This window comes from Choloepus didactylus (genome assembly GCF_015220235.1).
Source record: "Choloepus didactylus isolate mChoDid1 chromosome 25 unlocalized genomic scaffold, mChoDid1.pri SUPER_25_unloc2, whole genome shotgun sequence".
NCBI lineage: Eukaryota > Metazoa > Chordata > Mammalia > Pilosa > Megalonychidae > Choloepus > Choloepus didactylus.
In genome coordinates, this window is record NW_023637607.1 from 6,877,275 (window position 1) to 6,897,682 (window position 20,408).

The 20,408-nt window shown below is 37.1% G+C and overlaps 1 pseudogene; it reads right to left on the reverse strand.

Annotated features, from left to right (window-relative positions):
• Window positions 1-3,536: 3,536 nt before the first annotated feature.
• Window positions 3,537-20,408, reverse strand: part of LOC119525564 — a 44,992-nt pseudogene continuing 28,120 nt past the window's right edge.

Consider the following 20,408-nt stretch of genomic DNA (forward strand, 5'->3'; position numbering starts at 1 on the left):
CTGACAACTAATGTGCAACCATGAATTCTCCATTGGACAAAATCTCACAGAACACCATCAGCGCTGACAATTCCACTCTGAGACCATGGTAAGTGAGAAAAATCCTGGTCCTGTGCAGCCCACAACATGTCAAACATTTTGTCTCTCAGCTGAAATAAGTGGCTGCTACTTCTTACCCAATACATATAGCTTTACCCTTGCCCTAGTCTGCCCCCCCCCCAGAATTGTCCCCACTTTTGGACAGCATCCAATCTAGAGCACTGTTAGACCCTCCACCAAATCTGCAACTAAATCCCAGTCTAATAATTGTTTATTTCTCACACTGTCTTACAGAGAAACCATGCTTTTCCCCATGGTGCATGCTTTCCCACACTGCAATGAGTGATAACCCCAACTGTCAACTGCAGGTGTGTCCTCGTGGTCTCTGGCTGAACAGTATAGGCCAACCCCCTTGAGGGACTGCCTGGGCTGTGATCCTCTCTTGTCACATAATGATGATTATGATGACAAGGGTGATAATGATCATGAACTTGTTTATTGGTGTTACTTGGTGCCAGACCTATTCTGAGCTCTCCACCTACAATACCTTATAATTAATCCCCACAATAACTCTGCAGAGTAAGTCTTGGAATCCCTGCTGTTTGACAGCTGAGGGAGTGAGACATGCAGAGGTTTAGCACACTATCACCCAGCTAGTCAGTTACTGGAGCAGGGTTTGAACCCACGTGTCTGGCTCCTACTCTGATCTGGGTCCTCAACAGTCTTCAAGGCCTGGGTAGGACTTGGGTTCCTGACCTGCCTTCACCTCTCATAGGCCTTAGAGCTCACTGGAGTGTGGTAGGGAGGAGGAGAAGGTGCTGGGGACTCTGCGCATAAGACCTGGGGGCAGGGGTGGCACCTGTCATCTCAGAAGGGCCCATGAGCCCAGGTAGCCATATTTGCTGTTCTAAAATGACCACTACTAGGCCCACTAGAGACTTTCCCAGGGACTATGACTGACCTTCATGGATCTGGTCTGTCTGTGAGGGACACTTGGACTAAGGGTGTGTGCACTGGGGAGCTGAGAAGGGGCGTCTCTTGTGCTGGGCACTGGGGAGGGCATTTTGCAGAGACAAAGCATAGAGAGAAGCAGGAATGGCAGAGAGTGGGAGAGCACTGGAGACAGAGAAAGAGAAAGAGATACTGAGAGAAAGAGGGAAATTGGAGGGATGGATAAGAGACTGAGGGAAGAAAGGAAGGAGAGGAAGAAGGAGGGAAATTTACAGACTTGACAGAGACAGACAAACACACACTCCTAGGGAGTCTTAGGTCAGCACAGGGCCTATTGTGTCAGTGGACAGAGTTTTGAGAACCTGGCCTAAGGTTTTGAGGGGCACTGGGTGTGGCTTGGAGGCCCCTCCCTTTGTATGTGGCCTCCTGTCAGTCAGTTGTCAGGTGGGCGGTGCCTGCACTTGGGCACCCTGTTCCTCCAAGGCCAACCTGCATTCCTGGGAGCGACCAGAGATGGAGCTAGGGAGCCTGAGCCTTGGGAAAGGATAAGAGCTGCCCCTTCAGGAAGTCTGTGAGGCCTCCCCACACTTTGCTCTGGTGGGGCCTGAGGGTTTGGGGGCGGTGCCTACATGGGGTTGGGCAGAAGCTGCGGGTCTCTCCCTCCGGTGATGCTCAGTTCCTGGCCCAAGGCAATGGAGGTTGGAACCTGGCGGATCATGCAGGCAGGCTTTACTTAGGCAATGGCTTGTGGCTCCTCAGAATTTAGGCGTAGGTGAGCTCTGTGTGCCCGGGGGATGTCTGTGGGAGGTGTTAGTGTTAGGGAACAGACCCTTTTTGCTGAGTTTCTTACCCTTTAATATGCTGAACCTCCCCGCATTCTCCACTGGAGTCAGTCTTAGTGGATTTGTCTACAGTGGACCCTGAGGGGAACTCCAGATCACCGATTGTAGAAATTATTGTACTTCCATGAACTGCATTAGGATACAACAGATAAAAATGTTTGATTAGCACTGCAATGACTGTATGTTCCCCTTTGTCCAGGGCAGTCCTGGTTTATGTCTGTTTTCCTACCTATAAATGTCTCCCCCTTTCACTCCCAGGAGTATCCTGGTATGGGCTTTCTGTTATATGGTCACACCTATTAGGTCTAATAGAGAAATGTCTCTCAAAAAGTTTAATTTAGTTACTGAATAACAACAATTTAAGTTAAAAACTTAAAAATGCACAAAATAGGCTGTACAATCGACACAGACATGTATGCTTGTGCCAGGGTGACGTATCCATGCAGGGGATGCAAGAGATCGCAAAGTGTCTGGGAGGCTGTAGAACTGAGGGAGCAGAGCTGGAGGACAGGGAGACTGACCTTTAATTGTTCACCTTTTTCAGCATTTGATTTGTTTTTTTATTAATATGAACATGTGTTACTTTTCCACAAAGATACATTAATAATAATAAGATCCTTGGGAGGGGCCTCAATGGGGGCTGGAAGTATGGCCTGTTATGTGAATCCTGCCTCCTAGAACGTCTCTGGTCAGCTGGACATTAACAACCAATGTGACAAGATTTTGGATTTACGTTCATGAGACATTTCCTTGTGAAATTTTCCATTGTTATATATCATTATCTTGTTTTGGTATTAGGGTAATGCTGTTCCCTCTGCTTATTTTCTGAAAGAGATTGTGGAGAGTTGGTTTCACTTCTTCCTTAAATGTTTGGCAGAATTTACCAGTAAAACCTTCTGAACCTGGTGCTTTCTTTTTGGAATGTTATTAATTATTGATTCAAAAGTTTAATGGCTACAGGGCTATTCTCATTATCTACTTATTCTTCTGTGAGGTTGGTAGTTTTGTCTCTCATGGCATTGGGCCATTTAATTTAACAAATTTTTGGACACAGCAGTGTTCATAGTCGTCGATTATCCTTTTAATGTCCGTAGTAGCAGTGGTGATGACTCCTGTTCCATTCCTGATTTTGGTAACTTGTATCTTTGCTATTTTATGTTTGGTTAGCCTAGCTAAAGGTTTATCAGCTTGATTAACCTTTTCAAAAAACAAACTGATGTTTTTGTTTGGTCAGAAGTTTTCATTTCTAAGTGATTAACCAGCAAGGTTGTGTGGTAAGTGTATATTTAGATTTATAAAAACTACCAACTACTATCCATAATGACTGTACCATTTGACATTCCCTCAAGCAGTGTTTGAGAGATTCAGTTTCTCTGCATTCTCACTTTTTTATGTTACTACTTTTAATAGTGTGTAGTTATAACTTACAGTGGCCTAATTTGCCTTTCATTCATGGATGTTTAATGATAGCAAACATCTCTTCATGTACTTATTTCCCATCTATTTATTTGTTTTGATGAAATGTTTGTTCACATCAGGAAAATGAAGCCAAAACCTTACTGTGACACACTGAGAAAACTCTACAGGAGGAAGTGTCTCTCTAAACTGAACCCCAACCAAGGACACGGTTGTTTTGAATCACCCAAGACCTTCATCATAGTGCCATGCACACCAGGCCATCCACCCAGAGAAACACCACCAAACTTATCCACCAAATATGACATATCTGATCCTTTGCACCCATTTCTGGTGATCAGATATGTCATATTTGATGGGATAAGTTTGGTGTTTCTCTGGGTGGATGGCCTGGTGTGCACGGCACTATTATTGGAGCAAGCAGAAGAATTTCAAAGCAGGCAGATACTGTGATATGGGCCTAAAAATAACATTGTGTGAGCTAACATTGTTGAGCACTTACTATGTGCCGGCACAGTTACAAGACAATAACAGGTAGGTTTATGAGTCACTGAACGTAACTGTTGATACTTAGGATATGATATTGCTTCTGAGACTTAGTTTCATTAAAATTGTGATGTAATAGTTGCCTTACATTACATTTCCATTTTTGCCAGTCAATAAAAGTAAAATATCAGATTTGAAGTTTAAATTCCTTTATTTAGGAGCAAGCATTCAGAGTAATAAGCACAAAAATAGTTCATATCACAGTTTGTTTCTCGAAAATCAGACCCTGTGATGGAGTTTGGAATGCAAGATGCTTATTTAGGATTAATAACTATGGAAAGGAGGAGGAGAAAGCGGGATTGGATGGGGAAGAAATCAAACTGCAAAATCAGGCCTGGCAAAGCCTTGGCCTACCCAGCTCAGATTTCTGGAGAGCATATTGTCTGCCAGAGTGTCCCACATCAAGCTGAAATGGCTAGGCATTTATATTCCTGCCTATCTCAGTCCACAATGTGGACTACGGAGGCAGATGTGGGGGAGCTGATAGCTGGGGTCTGTCTTGACTTCATTTCCCAGCCAGATAGAAAGTCCATCCTCAATGGGCAACTTGGGTAGCACATCTCCAAATCTACAATGCAGTGCTCTGTAATCATGTTTTCACTTTTGTTTAGTCTTAATTGTCTGTCTATGAGTTCACTAAGGAGGAAAATATATATTGTTCTATGATTTACCTAACACCAAGTATAATATCAATTATACCATTTTTGAAACTACAATGCATAACCTTACATACATTTATCAAGAAAAAGAAAACTCATTGGGATTTTTGTTAATTTTTATAACATATTGGATTTTTCAAATCATTCTGAAACCATTTATAAAAAAATATGATTTAATTGAAATAGAATTCAAAATGTAAATGTCCTTAGGGGAAGATGAGTTATATTTCTCACTCTTTGGGATGTAACAATAATGATTTCCACCAAAGTCATTTTGTCTTTCATAAATTCAAGGAGATTATTTCCCAATGCCTTGTGAAGAGTAGAGTTCCTAGCAAATATATGTGTGTATATATATAGAGCTTTTCCATAACTTGACAACAAAAAAATTAATTTATATACCCAACCTAACATTTTAAAGCATCAAGATGATAATCTCTTGTGAAACACCACATAGAGATGCACCATTTGGCCTGTGTTTAGTAAAATGATTCTGGACAGTTGCTGCCACTTGATTAACAAAGGCCTGACTGAGAAAGAAAGAGATTCACTAGTCATATAAAAAAATATAGATAGGTGAAACCTTAGAGAACAACACAATCTGTCTAAAAGAATGTTCTTTTACTAATGTAGGAAATTAATAATCCTTTTCTTATATTCATCTACACTAGATACACTAAAGTGTTCTGGACTAACATGTAATGCTTATTGAAAATCCTCAAACTTCAGTAAAATGGTAACAAAAAGGATGCCTTCATCAGAAGGAAAAAAATGAAAATGATCCCTACACATCAGAACAAACTGCTGGATGCCTGCATGATCAAAGTTTAGAGAAAAGCTGTGAGTTTTCTATACAAGAAAAGGTCAAGTAAGACATTGCCCAAATAGATTTGCACCTCATATGTTTGAGGAATTCCCCAATTTCTTCAGTTTGAATATACGCATCCATGAGTAGAACCATGCTCTAGCTCAAGCAAGTAGCCTAGCCAGTGGATTCTGAGTGTGGAGAAGCCTACAGAGCTCCCTCTATTTCATACTTTAGGCAAAAGAAAAGACCACATAGATTAAAATGTAAATTTTAAAAGGTAACTATAATGTACTCAAAGTGAAACACTTTCATATATTTTCACACCTTTGTACACACACAAGAAACCCTAAATGAAAATACTGATATGTCTAACTATACAAAGATATTAAGGATTATCATTAAATAACTTAAATATAGTACAGATAAAATGATAAATGTGAAAGAATATTTGTTACATTTATGTCAGAGAAGAAACAGTTAATAAGCTTTTTATGAAAAGCTCTGATAAATCAACAAAAACACAATGCTCTTCAAGAAAAAGAAGAATGGCAAAATACAATAACAGGTAATTCACTACAGAAAAAGAAAGAAACACCAATGCAACCAAAATCACATTATAGATGCTCAAATTACTATTAATCACAGAAATATAAAGTTAAGTATAACAGTTTTCACCTATAATTATGGCAAAACTTTTCATAGATGTCATGGATTCAAACTTTTAGAAGTGTAATTTAGCAATAAGATTGCATTTGACCTAGGCAATTCCAGTTCTAGTAACTTGAGTTTTTCTTGTTATATTTTATTAAATCATGCAATGGGCTCATATTACATTTATCATTATGAAAACAAGCTTAATCAAAATGAAGTATTAATTAAAATTAATCATATAGTTCAATTCCATTCTAAGACTAACCACAAGTCACTCTATAACCACACATTTTTCTACAGACCAAAATGGAAAGAATTAGTCAACCCAACTAAATTGGTCTTTCTTATAAATAACCAAATTAAATTCAAGGGGTTGATAATGAGAATATGCAAACTTCCTGTAAATCAAACTGTCCTCCTAAATGACAAAGACTGTTTTTTCTGTTTCAAGTTCAAGATCAAGCAGTGCTAGACATAAAAAAATGGCAAAATGATCTCTTTTGAGAGACAGGCCAGTTGCTAATACCCAGCGGCACTTCAGATACATCCCTAACCCCTACTCAGACAAGGTTAGATCCTCTGGGGACTTGCAAATAGCCCAACAATTGTGTGGCTGCTTCTCTCAACCCAAGCAGAATACCTAATGGCAACATGGGATGGCCAGACTTTTTCTTTCTGTGTTCTGAGGGAAGTATTGTCCTGCCTACTGAAACTGGAAGGAGAACATGCAGGTCAAAAAATAAAGTAAAATAGACCCCCTAGGTGGCCATGTGAAATATTTGAAAATAGGAGTTTTGGGAAAAAGAGAAAATTATAGTCATATAGGCAATTAGGCTCTACCTTTGTTGATGTGACATATACGACTACACCTTCATCACTCTCCTTCAAGACTTTCTCCACACAAGTAGGAAGCATAGGATTTTTCCTGAAGATGTTGTGGCAATAATTGATTCTGATTCATTATTATCCACAACATCAAGGAGCTCTCACTGCAGGTTCAGAGGACAATTTGTGTCAAGAAAGTGAGCATTATATTACCAAAATAGATTAAATACTTTCAATATGGTTATCTGAACCTCAAATGGAATGATTGGGTGCTACTAACATATAGAGAGATTTATAGGAAATGAGGACTTGTGTCATTCTCCCAGAAGAGAGATCATTTTATTCCACTAAATATCTGGAAGGTGAGTTTTCTGCCTAAAACACAGAGAGTGAAAAAAAATGGAGAGTGAGACTAAAGAAAATACTATCTTTTTATTGCAAAGTCATTTTTTCTCATTACTTTTCATTAGTAAGTGTAGAATGACTGTGAGAAATTAAGTTCTAAGAAGTAGCTAATATCTATCTGATGGTAAAAATGACAGGATAGAAAACATAAAGACTCATACTTTTACTATTTATTTCCTATTTTCTATAAAGAAAATGCCAAGTACTTATCTTGGAGGGCATGTGAAAGCTTCATGGGCTTTCATTCCATCAGCCTATGCTTTTATTGCAACAAAAAAATGACTAGTCAAAGAACCAAAAGCCTGTCTGATGGGCAGACAGAATATGGAAAAAGACCCCACCCTATGCTCTGTGTTCAATCTAGGTCCACACCTGGTCATGACTCAGAGCAAAGTGGGCCTCAGAAAAATTACAGTGAGCATGGAAGTCATAGGGACTACTAGGCTGCCTTGTGCCCTACATTGAATTGAGAAAATGATCCTCCAGCTCTAGAAAGGAGGCATGAATTCTTAACGATATTCCACCATCATCAACATAAGAAAGATCAAGTCAGACTCTGCATGGGAAATTCAATTAGACTGAATCTACGAAATCACATTTTATGTTCAATTTATCAGCAATTTTATACAGTTCAATATGTATAGGAAGACACTTTTTCAAATTTTTATCAGTCAATACTGATTTTATATACCTTGGTAGAATAGCTACTACAGTGACATGTGATGTGTGAAACATTTAAACAACTGTCCTATTGTTTACACTACTCAAATTTCTCTGCATTTATTATTTGCATATGAATTCTATTGTCACACCCAAAACCTGGAGGTTGCTCCTAATGATATGTCTGGATGTCACATCAAAAACATATATGTGGGAGGATCTAAGATGGCAGCATAGAGAGGAGTGGAAGCTAAGTAGTCCCCCAGGAACAACTTGTTAATAATCTGGGATAACTGTGGGGATACAAACATGACCGTCCACTCTCATACACCAACCTGAATTGGGAGGAATGCTCAAAATCACAGCATAAAATCTGTAAGTAAAAACTGCAGAACCAAATCAGGAGACCCCTCCCCCACAGTCCAAGCTACAAAGCCTCATGGTGCCAGAGAGAAGCTTTCTCCCAGCAAGTGAATATAGCTTAGCTGAGCTCCAACTGACGTTTTAATTAGTGAGTGTGAACTGCTCCCTATGAGGAATGGATCCCCAACAAGCAGACAGAGGCTTTGGGTGATGACTGACCTTGGAGAGCCAGAGGGTTGCCTCAGACTACCTCTGAAGGGGACTCTCTGTTCCTTTTTCATCTCAGTGGAGAAAGCCTCAGTCATTTTCAGTTCCCAAGTTCTGTGACACAGACAAGGGTATAGCACAGGCAGAGAGAGACCATTGAAATGCTAATGACCTCTGTGTAGGGGGTCTATCTTCTCTAAGAGGAAAGGGGTGGGGCCCAGCTCTACTATCTGCCTTTCATTCAGAACTTGGGGAAAAAGAGCCACACCTCCTTACACCAGTAAAGAATTATAGGCTAACAGGTGCCACCTGTGGGGCAGAAAACCACAGTGACCAGAGACATCAGAGGGTATACCAATTTTCTAAGACACACCCTCAGGGAAACCAGATACTGAATATTTCTTCCTTCTGGGACCTCAGCCCATTCTGGTCTGGGGAGGCCTGATGGGGGTAACCAAGGAAACCATGCCTACACAACAGAAAACTACAACCTACACCAAAAAAAATGAGGTTATGGCCCAGTCAGGGGAACAAACTTGTACTTCAGCTGTGATTCAGGAATTGAAACAACTAATAATAACTGAATTCAATAAGTTTAGGGAAGATATGGCAAAAGAGCTGACCCATATAATGAAAACACAGGATGTACATAGGTAGAAATTGAAAGTTCAAAAAACCAACTGGTGGAATCTATGGAAATGAAAGACAAAACACAAGAGATGAAGGACACAATGGAAACATAAAAGAGCAGATCTCCAGAGGTGGAAGAAAACACTCAGAAACTGGAGAACAAGGCATATGAAAGCCTACACACAAAAGAACAGATAGAGAAAAGAATGGAAAAATATGAGCAATGTCTCCAGGAACTTAAAGATAAAATGAAAAGCAAGAATTTACATGTCAATGGTGTCCCAGAAGGAGAAGAGAAGGGAAAAGGGGCAGAAACAATAATAGAGGAAATAATCAATGAAAATTTCCCATCTCTTATGAAAGACACAAAATTATAGATCCAGAAGTGCAGCATACTCCAAACAGAATAGATCTGAATAGGCCTATGCCAAGACATTTGAAAGAGATTTAAGTATACTATTTAAATAATCAGATTATCAAACATCAAAGATAAAGAGAGAATCCTGAAAGCAGCAAGAGAGAAGCGATCTACCACATACAAAGGGAAGCTTGATAAGACTATGTGTGGATTTCTCAATAGAAACCATGGAGGCAAGAGGAAGTGGGGTAATATACTGAAGATACTGAAAGAGAAAAACCACCAACCAAGAATCCTATATCCAGCAAAACTGTCCTTCAGATATGAGGGAAAGCTTAAAATAATCTCTGACAAACAGACAATGACAGAGTTTGTGAACAAGATACCTGCTCTACAGGAAACACTAAAGGAAGCACTGCAAACAGAAAGGAAAATACAGGAATGAGAGGTTTGGAAAACAATTTTGGGAGATAGCACAGCACTGTAAGTACACTGAACAAAGATGATTGTGAATATGTTTAAAAGAGGAAGGCTGGGATCATGTGGGACACCAGAACAAAAGATGAACAATAAAGACTGGGACTGTGTAACTCAGGGAAACCCAGGGTGCCCAACGATTGTAATAAAAGGTACAAATATGTTTTTACATGAGGTAGAACAAATGAATGTCAACACTGCAATGTGTGAAAAACATATATGTGAATCCATCAAGAGATCTCCAACAAAATGGTCTATATATAAAAATTTCAATTTGTTTAAATGGAAAAAGTCTACATTTCACATTCTCAATGATAGAATGATTTTAAATGACAGTGTCATGATGCAATACTAAGAAGTTCATGTGAAATATAATAGGTGGAGACACAATCATGAGAAACTCTTGAGATCACAATTAAAAAGAAAACACCAGAATGTTAGTTTCACTTCACATCATTATCTGTCAAGTGTCAGGAATAAAATCCAGGACTCAGGGATCTGGATTTTTTCTCCCAACTCATACAAAATGATGATCCATGAATTGTAGTTGAAACAGAACTGGACCAATGCCAGTTGAATATTTATTCTTTTTTCTTCTCCTTTATGTCTTCTCCTACAATCTTTATTATTTATTTTGAAAGAGATTTTCAGTATAAAATTTAAATAATTATATTTTACTGACTACTTCCTATGGGAGAAGCATTTTTAACACATTGTAAACTGTCATTTTTATTGAAGAATTTCTTTGCCACTGAAATCACCTTTACTATGAATAAATTAGCAGACACCAAGATCTTCAAACATGTCATTGTATTTATAGCCTCAACCAAATATATTTAAAGACTGTTGAATAATCACACTATAGGTTTGAGATATTTTGCTAGAATTAAGTATAGGGTTTATTTTAAGTGTCTCCAGAGATTAACTGGCATTTAATCTGTTTTTCCAGGTAAACATTTATACAAACTTCCTAATTCTTGATTGCATCAAGTTTGGTTAGCTTGATTACTAATAATGACTATGAACAAAATATTTTCAGTTAAAAAAATGGAGCATTGATGACTATTTATAAGACACTAAGTATATGCAAAAATTACTCTAGTATATTAAAATGGAGCTATTTTAAACAGATGTACCTTGTTTGGATAAAGAACTTGTCAATTCATCAAATCCTAAATACTTAAGACATCTGGCTATAAGTTGATGATCTGCTTCTTGCAAAAGTTCTGGATACTTTCCATTAAGGAGTGGATCCATTTCATCATTGAAAAGCTATACTTAGATCCTTTGAGGTTTTGCCTTTGTAGAGAGTAAAAAATAAAATTGCTTTATAAAGATGATCAGAACTAACAAATGTTTCATTACCTAAGATTAATCATTCAGTCTATCAATTAATTGATAGACTATTTAAACTCACTATCTTACTTGATATTTATGAAGATTTATTTAGAGGAGAGAGGACTGAACTTAATGACTAATATAACTTTAAAATGCAACTATCCTCACTTCATCACCTCCATGGATAATGGAAAGTAGCAGAGCAAGTATTTAGATAAAAAGAAAACCTTCATAGTTCATGATAGAAATAAGATCATTAAAGCTCAGGTTTGTATAAGTTTCTAGGATACAATCTCCCTCCACTATTATTTTCATATTACTTCTCAAGTATGCTCAAATAAAAATATGTATATGACTTTAAATATCAGGTCAAAATCTTAACATTTTTTGAATCCTACTCTTGTCTATAGATAACTATTTGCAGTAATCACTTCAACCTTCCCAGTCAGTCAGTCAATTTGAACCTCCAAATACAGACACTGTTAATCCTCTCCATTACTGTATGTTGAGTTGTGCCATGTGTATCCTCTTCATTCCACTGCCACTGCCATTGCTTTCATACTCAGTAGGTTGGGGCTGTTTTGGTGCCCCATTTCTTATAACAACCCCATGTTTCATTTGGTCAACAAACCTTACTGAACTCCTAATGAATGCCATAAGAGGGTACAAAAGGAACGTACTGCTGAGCTCTTCCGCTCCAGTTCCATATAGAGACAATGCATAGCCCTTGACCTCCCCAAATAAAGCATTAGAGGCAATAGAAATTTATGCTAAATGGGAATATTTTAGGAAGAATTTATGGAAAGATGTCCTATGTATGGACTTGGAAGATAGGTAGAATTTAGGAAGATGAAAGACAAGGAGGAGAATATCTGTAGAAAATACTGCTAGCTGTCTACTCAATATATATCACCCAATGTTCCTTACATATCCGTATAGCATCACAATCTGCAATGTTTCCATGTTAAAAAAAAAACTACATTTTCCAATACATCTTACAGTTAGATGTAGACCTGGACTAGGTTCTGGTTAATAATATCTAAGTAAAAGTTGTTTCATGAAATTTCTAGGAAAGCTCCTTAAAGGGAAACATACAGCTGGAATGAAAAAATTTTGTCTTCTTCCCTGTCTCCTAAAATCTTCTATAATGGAGCCATCCAGGAATATGAGGCATTTTGAAGAATGGAAGTCAATTACCAAGGATAATGGAATATAAAGATACAAGAAACTGGTCACTGATGCCCCCGTGGAGCTGCCATAGCAGCCCAGGAATGGTTGCCTCTGGACTTCTTCTAAATGTGAGTGAAATAAACATCAATATTCTTTTGGCCACTGTCAATTCTGATCTCTCTGCAAATCCTAACATCCTGGATGGGGAAAAATACATAAGCTAAATCTTATTCCTCTCACTGTCATGCTATGCTGAGGGCAGAATTCAGGATACAGTGAGAGTTGGGATAAAAAATGAAAACTAAGAACTCGGTGATGATGTGTAAAATGGATGTGAGTGTGGAGATGCTCCAGACTGAGAGATCAATGAGGTTTACTTAGAAGACTTGCCAGTTTGGGTGTGTTCTGACACCTGATCATTTCAACTGTTATCAATTTACCCATCTCTACCTAGCCTTATTTCCACCTTATCTTTCTCTTGCTGTGTCTTCTTTTCTTTTCTACTCCCTGCTATAGGGATTGATAAAGCACAGCAAATGGAAAGCCACAGCAACCTTCAGAAGAATTCTATGTGCTAGGTAGGCATGATCCTAGTTTTACACAGGGGGAAAATTATGGTTTGGATCTCCCAAGGGTGAGTGACAGATTCTACCTGAGTGTCTCACCATCTTTTTTGGTCCCTTTAGCGATGCTTATATTTGTAAATAGTTCTTTTTAAAACACTATCATTGATTTTGTTTTTGAATATGCAAAATATTTTCTGCTAAGACCCTCTCTGAGATTTCATTACTCATTGGTAAAATAGAAACAATAATACTTGTCTTGGAGGTTGTTCAAGTTTGCTAATGCTGCCAGCATGCAAAACACCAGGGATGGATTGGCTGTTATAAAAGGGGGTTTATTTTGTTACACAGTTACAATCTTAAGGCCAGAAAGTGTCCAAGGTAACACAGCAGCAATCAGGTATCTTCACTGGAGGATGGCCAATGGTGTCCAGAAAACTGTTAGCTGGGAAGGCATGTGGCTGGCATCTGCTCCAAAGTTCTGGTTTCAAATTGGCTTTCACTCAGGACATTCCTCTCTAGGCTGCAACTCTTCAAAAATGTCACTCTTCATTGCACTTGGGATATTTGTCCTCTCTCAGCTTCTCCAGAGCAAGAGTCTGCTTTCAATGGCCATCTTCAAACTGTCTCCCAACTGCAGCTCCTGTGCTTTCTTCAAAGTGTCCCTCTTGGCTATAGCAAGCTCACTCCTTCTGTCTGATCTTATACAGTGCTCTAGTAACTCAATTCAGACCCACCCTGAATGGGCAGGCCAACACCTCCATGGAAATTATCCAATTAGAGTCATCACCCACAGTTGGGTGGTGTGCATATCCATGGAAAATTCAAAGAATTACAATCTAATTAACACTGATAGGTCTGCCCACACAAGATTTCATCAAAGTATATGACTTTTTGGGGGGAATAATACATTCAAACTGGCACAGAGGTTTTTGTAAAGATAAAATCAGATTATGTATGCAAAGCTCCCATGAAAATTTCCAGTTAATAAATGCCAGCTATCGTCATTATATTTTTATTAATTTTCCAATTCACTGAAGCAAGAAAAATAGAACTGCATACCTTTATCTTGGCAATATTCTTTCCATGCTTTCAAGCACACAGCTAACCCTACCATTTCAACTTGAAATGTCACTGAATTACTTTTACATGGTTTCAAAAAATCTTCCAATTTCCTTATTCCAGAGTTTAAATTCTCTTTCCTTTTCTGTTCAATAGAAAATGAGAGAGCATTCCATTTTTGTTCTTTCTGTTCTTCTTTGGCAAATAACCTCTTCTTATTCTCTCTAGCAATTATTTCAGCTTTGGTCTCCTGCCCAAAATGGAAAGAAACATATCATGAAACGTAATGGAAGTATGCCAAATGACATTTCATTAATGAGACAGTATTTTTAATCTTGTATTGATGACTTCTACAATCATCATATTCTTGAATAGGCACAATTTCAGTTTCCATATCTGTTTCTTATAATCAATGCCTCTTGTTATTTCAAACCTTAGGAAAATTCAATTTAGTAAGTATTAAGGCTCTGTTAAGATAATGTTCTAGATTTCCAATGCCATAGATTATTTATAAAGGAGTAAATGTTATAAAATCAATGAGACACTAGATGGAGGTTCTTTCACATCTCCATGCACTGGTACCTGTTTGCTTTCTTGGAATCCCCTTTCCTCTTTCATTCCTCCCCAGTCTCCTCTCCCACCTCTCTTCACCTTTGAAGACCTTCTTTCCTAAACCCCTCCTTGACTCTCCCTAGCCTGCTTTTCTGTTATAACCCAAGCATCTCTTTATTGAAGTACTCACCAACATGTCCTGTAGTCATGATTTACTTACCATTCTTCCTCTCTACACTGAGATTCTCAAGTTGAGAATGTACCATGTTCATCTGAATGTCCCAATTACAAAGCAGTTCATCCATAATGTTTGATGACTGAATGAGGAAAGGTAGGGGAATGAAGAAAAGGTGCTGATAGAACAATATAAATCCAACTGATTTTTCAGGAAACTAGAAATGGATTAAAGATTGACTTAAAGTGCCCATTGGAACCCCTTTTACTATGTTGAACAAATTGATTTATTAGTCCACCAATTAAAACTGTTCTAACAGCAAAAGAATTTCAAGTCACCATTATACCACTTAGTCATATTATATGTAAATGTTTCCTAGAATGAAGTCAATTACAGTTAACATCACTTAACTAGTTAATTCTGATCAATTTTACTTTACTTTCATTTCTGATGACTTTACTATGCTGACTTGGCAGGGCAGATGTGCAGCCAATGTCTCTGTTCATGATTGGATTAGTTAAGTGGGTGTTCTAAAACCTTTGACCTTAAGGAAAGCTTTAGTGTAAAGAGTGCAGATGTCTTTACCAATTTTGAGGCAAGCAGAATATATAGCAGCCTAATGAGAGGTCCATTTTAATTAAAAAGACAGCAAAATCATACCCTAAAACAAAATCACAAATATCTTTTTAACATAAAAATTTCTTTACTCATATATTAATACTATCAGGACTATTAGCTGATCATTTTTTACATCACAAGTTATTAGTATCACTATTTCAAGAATACATTTAAGCTTTCCTTATTTACTCCCAGTACAATCCAAAACTAGGAAAGGTGTTGAAGAAGGACATCCTAAGAAGGAAGATCAGATGGTAAGAAATTGGGAGTTCTTACTTTCCGCTTATACCAAGGTGGTAGACTGATTATTTAAATATTTGGAGAAGTGTAGACAAACTTTACAATTTAAGCCAAAAAGAGCAGAAAAGTATTTTATATCCATTTTATCCACCGATATATAAAAAGATTTTCTTTGTCACTAATTAGTAAACATCTATATTTTAACCTTATTTCAACATTTCTAAATCCATGTCTTTATTCATTTAATGCTTTCTAATCTTTTTTAAATAAACATATTTTTATTATGCATAGGACCCATACATAACCTTTTATATGCAGGTTTAATTTCTTAACATGTAAGTAAAGTATTAATCAATCATATATAAAAGGAAAAAGCATAGCATTACAAGAAACACTGATGGGTGAACAAACATCAGCTTAAGAAACAGCAAAGCACAGTGAAAACACCTGATAGAATTTGCTAAGCCTATAAAACTACATGTGCCTTTGTGCTCTTGGGTTGACTGAAACCCTTGGGTTCCATAGCCTGAGTTACAGTGAGTTTTGATAAGACTGATTCTAGTGAATTCCCATTAAATCATTGGAAAACATGAAACTTTTGCACAGATTTAAGAATACTAGGACCCTCAGATTTTTCTGAAGAAAAGGAAAGACGTCAATGTAACATTCCCAAATAATTCCTGGTCTTATTATAATACAGAAGTGACAAAAAAATCTTTCATGGTCCACCTCCAAAAGCAAATATAAGGGTGCTACCAAAAAATGACAGATTCTGGACTTTACCTCTGCCTGTGCCCTGAAAACTGTATTGAGAAGAAAGTAGAGGCAGAGGTGAGAAGGTATCATACAGGACATTCTGGCTTCTTGTATCCCCATTAGGAAAATCTCTGCTGGGGAAAATAGCCTTAGAGTCAGGAGGCTGGCACATGAGAAAAGCAAAAACCTCATTCACTATTGTAAAATCCAGTGACAGGAAATCCCAGCAATCCAGGTATGATTAACTCTCATACCAAAAGAAAACTCACTTAAAGGGAAAAAATCTAGTTGATTAAAATTTTCTTTGCCTGAATCTACACGTCAAATCAAGCCACATTACAGGTTGTTAATGGCTAATCCACAGTGTCACCTCACATCTTGCACAGTATTGGTAGCTGGTTATATTAGCAAGAATGGTAAGTATGCCATAAAAGCATGCTTACTGTGCACGCTTTTACACTCATCTGAAATTGTCAGCCCAAAGGGTAGGGTGAATATGGGAGTAGAAAAAGATGGGATGAAAACAAGGAATTAGCCAGAGAGACAAACCCCCTATTTCAATCTCTGGTGACCCACTCTGAGTGGTTCCAAAGACCTCCTGTTGCAGTTTCAACCTCCCTGAGCATGAACACAGATCAAATGCTTGCACTTGTTACCTGCCATCAATGGTACCGAGTGAAAGCAGCTGAAACTATTTGAAAGTCTATGGTTCTTCAATATGCTTGACTTCAAAGAATACTCAGATTTTTTAAACTACCATCCTTCCTTTAAACAGTTTTGACATTTGAGGAGACAGATGTCATATTTGTGCACTTCCTCCTAAGACACCTGCATACCTAACTATATGTACACATCAGTAAACAAAGTGGGAAAGTTTCATTAACTTCCTTCCTGATAATACAATAAGTTTTTGGTATACAATAAAAAGCAGAAAGTGAAATTGATTTAAATGTATTTAATCAAGAGTCACAAAGCTTACCATCAAACTGACATTTTGTCCTTTCATAATCATCACTGTTTGTGAGAATGCCAGTGTACAAGTTCATCAAATTCCTTTTGTTTAATCAGTGAAGTAACGATGGGATCATCACTGTGAGACAAAAGGAAATACATGCATATTATAAATTGCATGCTTCCAGATACAACACAAAGATTTCAATTTTATAGTATTTTAAAAATTCAAAGCTCACTTTTCTCTTTCTCTGATACTATGTGAATGACAGAATCCAAAGTTTAGTTGATCAGAGGTTTAAGAGTCCAGAATCCTCTCCATTTCTCTAAGTGTACCATGAACTTCAACAAATATTCATTAAAAACATGTGGCTGGAATGATTTTGCTCTAAGATTAAGACCACATAGATTTTTATCCAGCAATGACTAAAGGACATTGATGAATTTAATATTAAATGTATTTTGTGTTAAACACATATTCCAGTTAATATACTGATTTAATATATTGATTTTAAATATTCTTTGATTAAAGATTAACAAATTCCACAAGTATCTAATGAGGCACACTTCTGGTTCTATACCCCTTTCAAAAAGGCAAACCTTTCAAAATATCTCCCACAAATGTATTAGCCATGCTAGATGACCTTGCAATAAAGCCCAATTAGGCATATTTTCCTTGGAGCTTTCTGTAAGTAAATAAAAAATTAAGACAAAGTCAAATGTAAAACTCTCATATAGAAATATTACACATTATTTTCTAAAATTCACATTAGAAAACATTTTGTATTATTCTTATTTACATAGATCAATTTCAGCCCTTCCCATAAAACTAGTTCTCACATTAAAACATTTTGGCACAAAGCGGAGTATAAAGATATAGATGACATTTAAGCATTCAGGTAGCTGGGTAAAGAGGTAGAAAAGGAGGAAAGGGAGAAACAAAGTTACATAAGTTTTCTATTTAGTGTTTATTCCTTTTGTAATTCCCTATATGAGATAAGATTCTCAAAGATGGAAGTCTCATTCAGAGATCTCCTATGTACACACACACACACACACACACACACACACACACACACACACACACTTTTATGAAAATGAAATTTAAATAGTAGGGAAAAATGCATATATTAACAAAATTACTTGATTCCATTACAGTATTCTCTTGGGCAATCCTTGATTTCATATATGTATGTGTGTGTGTGTACATAAATGTGTATGTGTATACACTGCATTCCAAATACATGTCTATGTTAATATTTTTGAATATTACATGTAAAATAAATATATCATATATATATATCCTATTATATAAAGATACATGTATATAAAAATCCAAATACCACAATGGGCTAATGAATAACTTTTTACCTGTTTTCTGTTTTGTATTCTAGTTAAATATAGAAGCTGCTACCTTCCTGCCTGCTGTCCCCTTCCTGCTCATGTTCCTGTTTGCCCTGATGCCTACCCACTGTGAGCCCCTGCAGCTCTCAGCTCTCTGTCTTGCACCTTTTCTTCTTACAACACATGTGAAGTCTGCCAGAAGTGCTGAGGATTTAATGTTCCCATGGATAGCCCTCAGCTAGACTGGGCAGGTTTCAGAGGACCAATACCACAGCTATCTACTAATCCCAGAGATTCAACCTGAAATTTACCTCAGTTTGCCCACAGTGCTAACCTACTCATTAACACATCCTGCATTCATTTTCTTCCCTTCCTAATCTTACCTGCCCACTCTGTTACTGGGGCTCCTTGGGATCAATAAAGGGCTTGCACTCCAGGGTCTTTGTCTGATGGAACCTATCCTAACAAAGGGGAAAGTGGTGTATGTTCTTCCCCCATATTCTGAAAAATATCCTATGTCAAAGCATCCTAAGTTCCTATGACCTTTCCTTCTTATATCCTTCCAGGATCATTTCCTGCTACCTGAAATTAATCATATAGAAATATCTTCAGTGATGTGTTGATGGATAAATAAATTTTTGTTTTTTTCTGAAATTGTCCACAATTACTTCTTCACTCTTAAATTATATTTTAAGAATCATATGTAATTCCACTGTATTCTATGTTTTTTGTTGGGAATTCTGTTATTAGATTAATTTTTGTTCCTTTGTAGTTAACTCTGGCTCTTTTAAGATTTTTTTTTTTTTTTTTTTTTTGGGTATTCTGCAATTTCAATATGTCATGTCTAGCTTGTCTGTTTGTGAGTGTATATTGGCATGTGTTTAATTTATTCCATTTATGGTATAAATCTGCACATCCTGTGGAATATCCATTCCATTTGTAGAATAAATTCCATTTGTGGAATAAATCTGCACATCTGTGGAATAAATTTGCACATCCTGAATGTGCAAATTCTTGTCTCTCATTAATTCAAGAAAGTAATCAGCTATTATCTTTTCAAATATTGCCCAACCCACACAAGTCCTTTCTCTCCTTCTGAACCTCCAAATGGTTAAGATTGAGCTTTCTCTTACTATCCTCCAAGTTTCTTAACATCTCTTTCATATGTTTCATCTCTGCTTTTTAACTACTGTAATGGTTAATTTTACATATCAAATTGACCAAGTTATGGTGTCCAGTTATTGGGTCAACACTGGCCTAGATGAAACTGTGGAGGTGTTCTGTAAATGGGGTTAGCATCTACCATCAGCTGACTTTAATGAAGACAATACCCTCAATAATGTGCAACTCATCCAATCAGTAGGAGACCTTAAATGAAAAGAACTGAGAGTTTCAAGAATAAGAAATTCTGTCTGAAGACTACACACTTTACTTCTCTCTGAGTTTCTTCCTCTATGGATTTTAGACCCAAGATTCCAACATCAACTCTTACTAGAATTTCTGGCCTCTGACCAGCCCTATGGAATTTGGACATGCCAATCATACAGTTGCAAGTCAATTCCTTAAAATAAATCTCTTTATATATACATTTTACATATATACACATAGATACATATCCTGTTGATTCTGTTTCTCTGGAGAACCCTGAGTGATAAAACTAAATAAATCTTTTGATCTATCCCCAGTTCATGAATTCTCCAAGCAACTTTGGTTTTTTTTTTGTTTTACATTTTATTTTGAAATAAATTCAAAGTTATAGGAACAGTTACAAAAACAATACAAACCCCATACACAGAACTCCA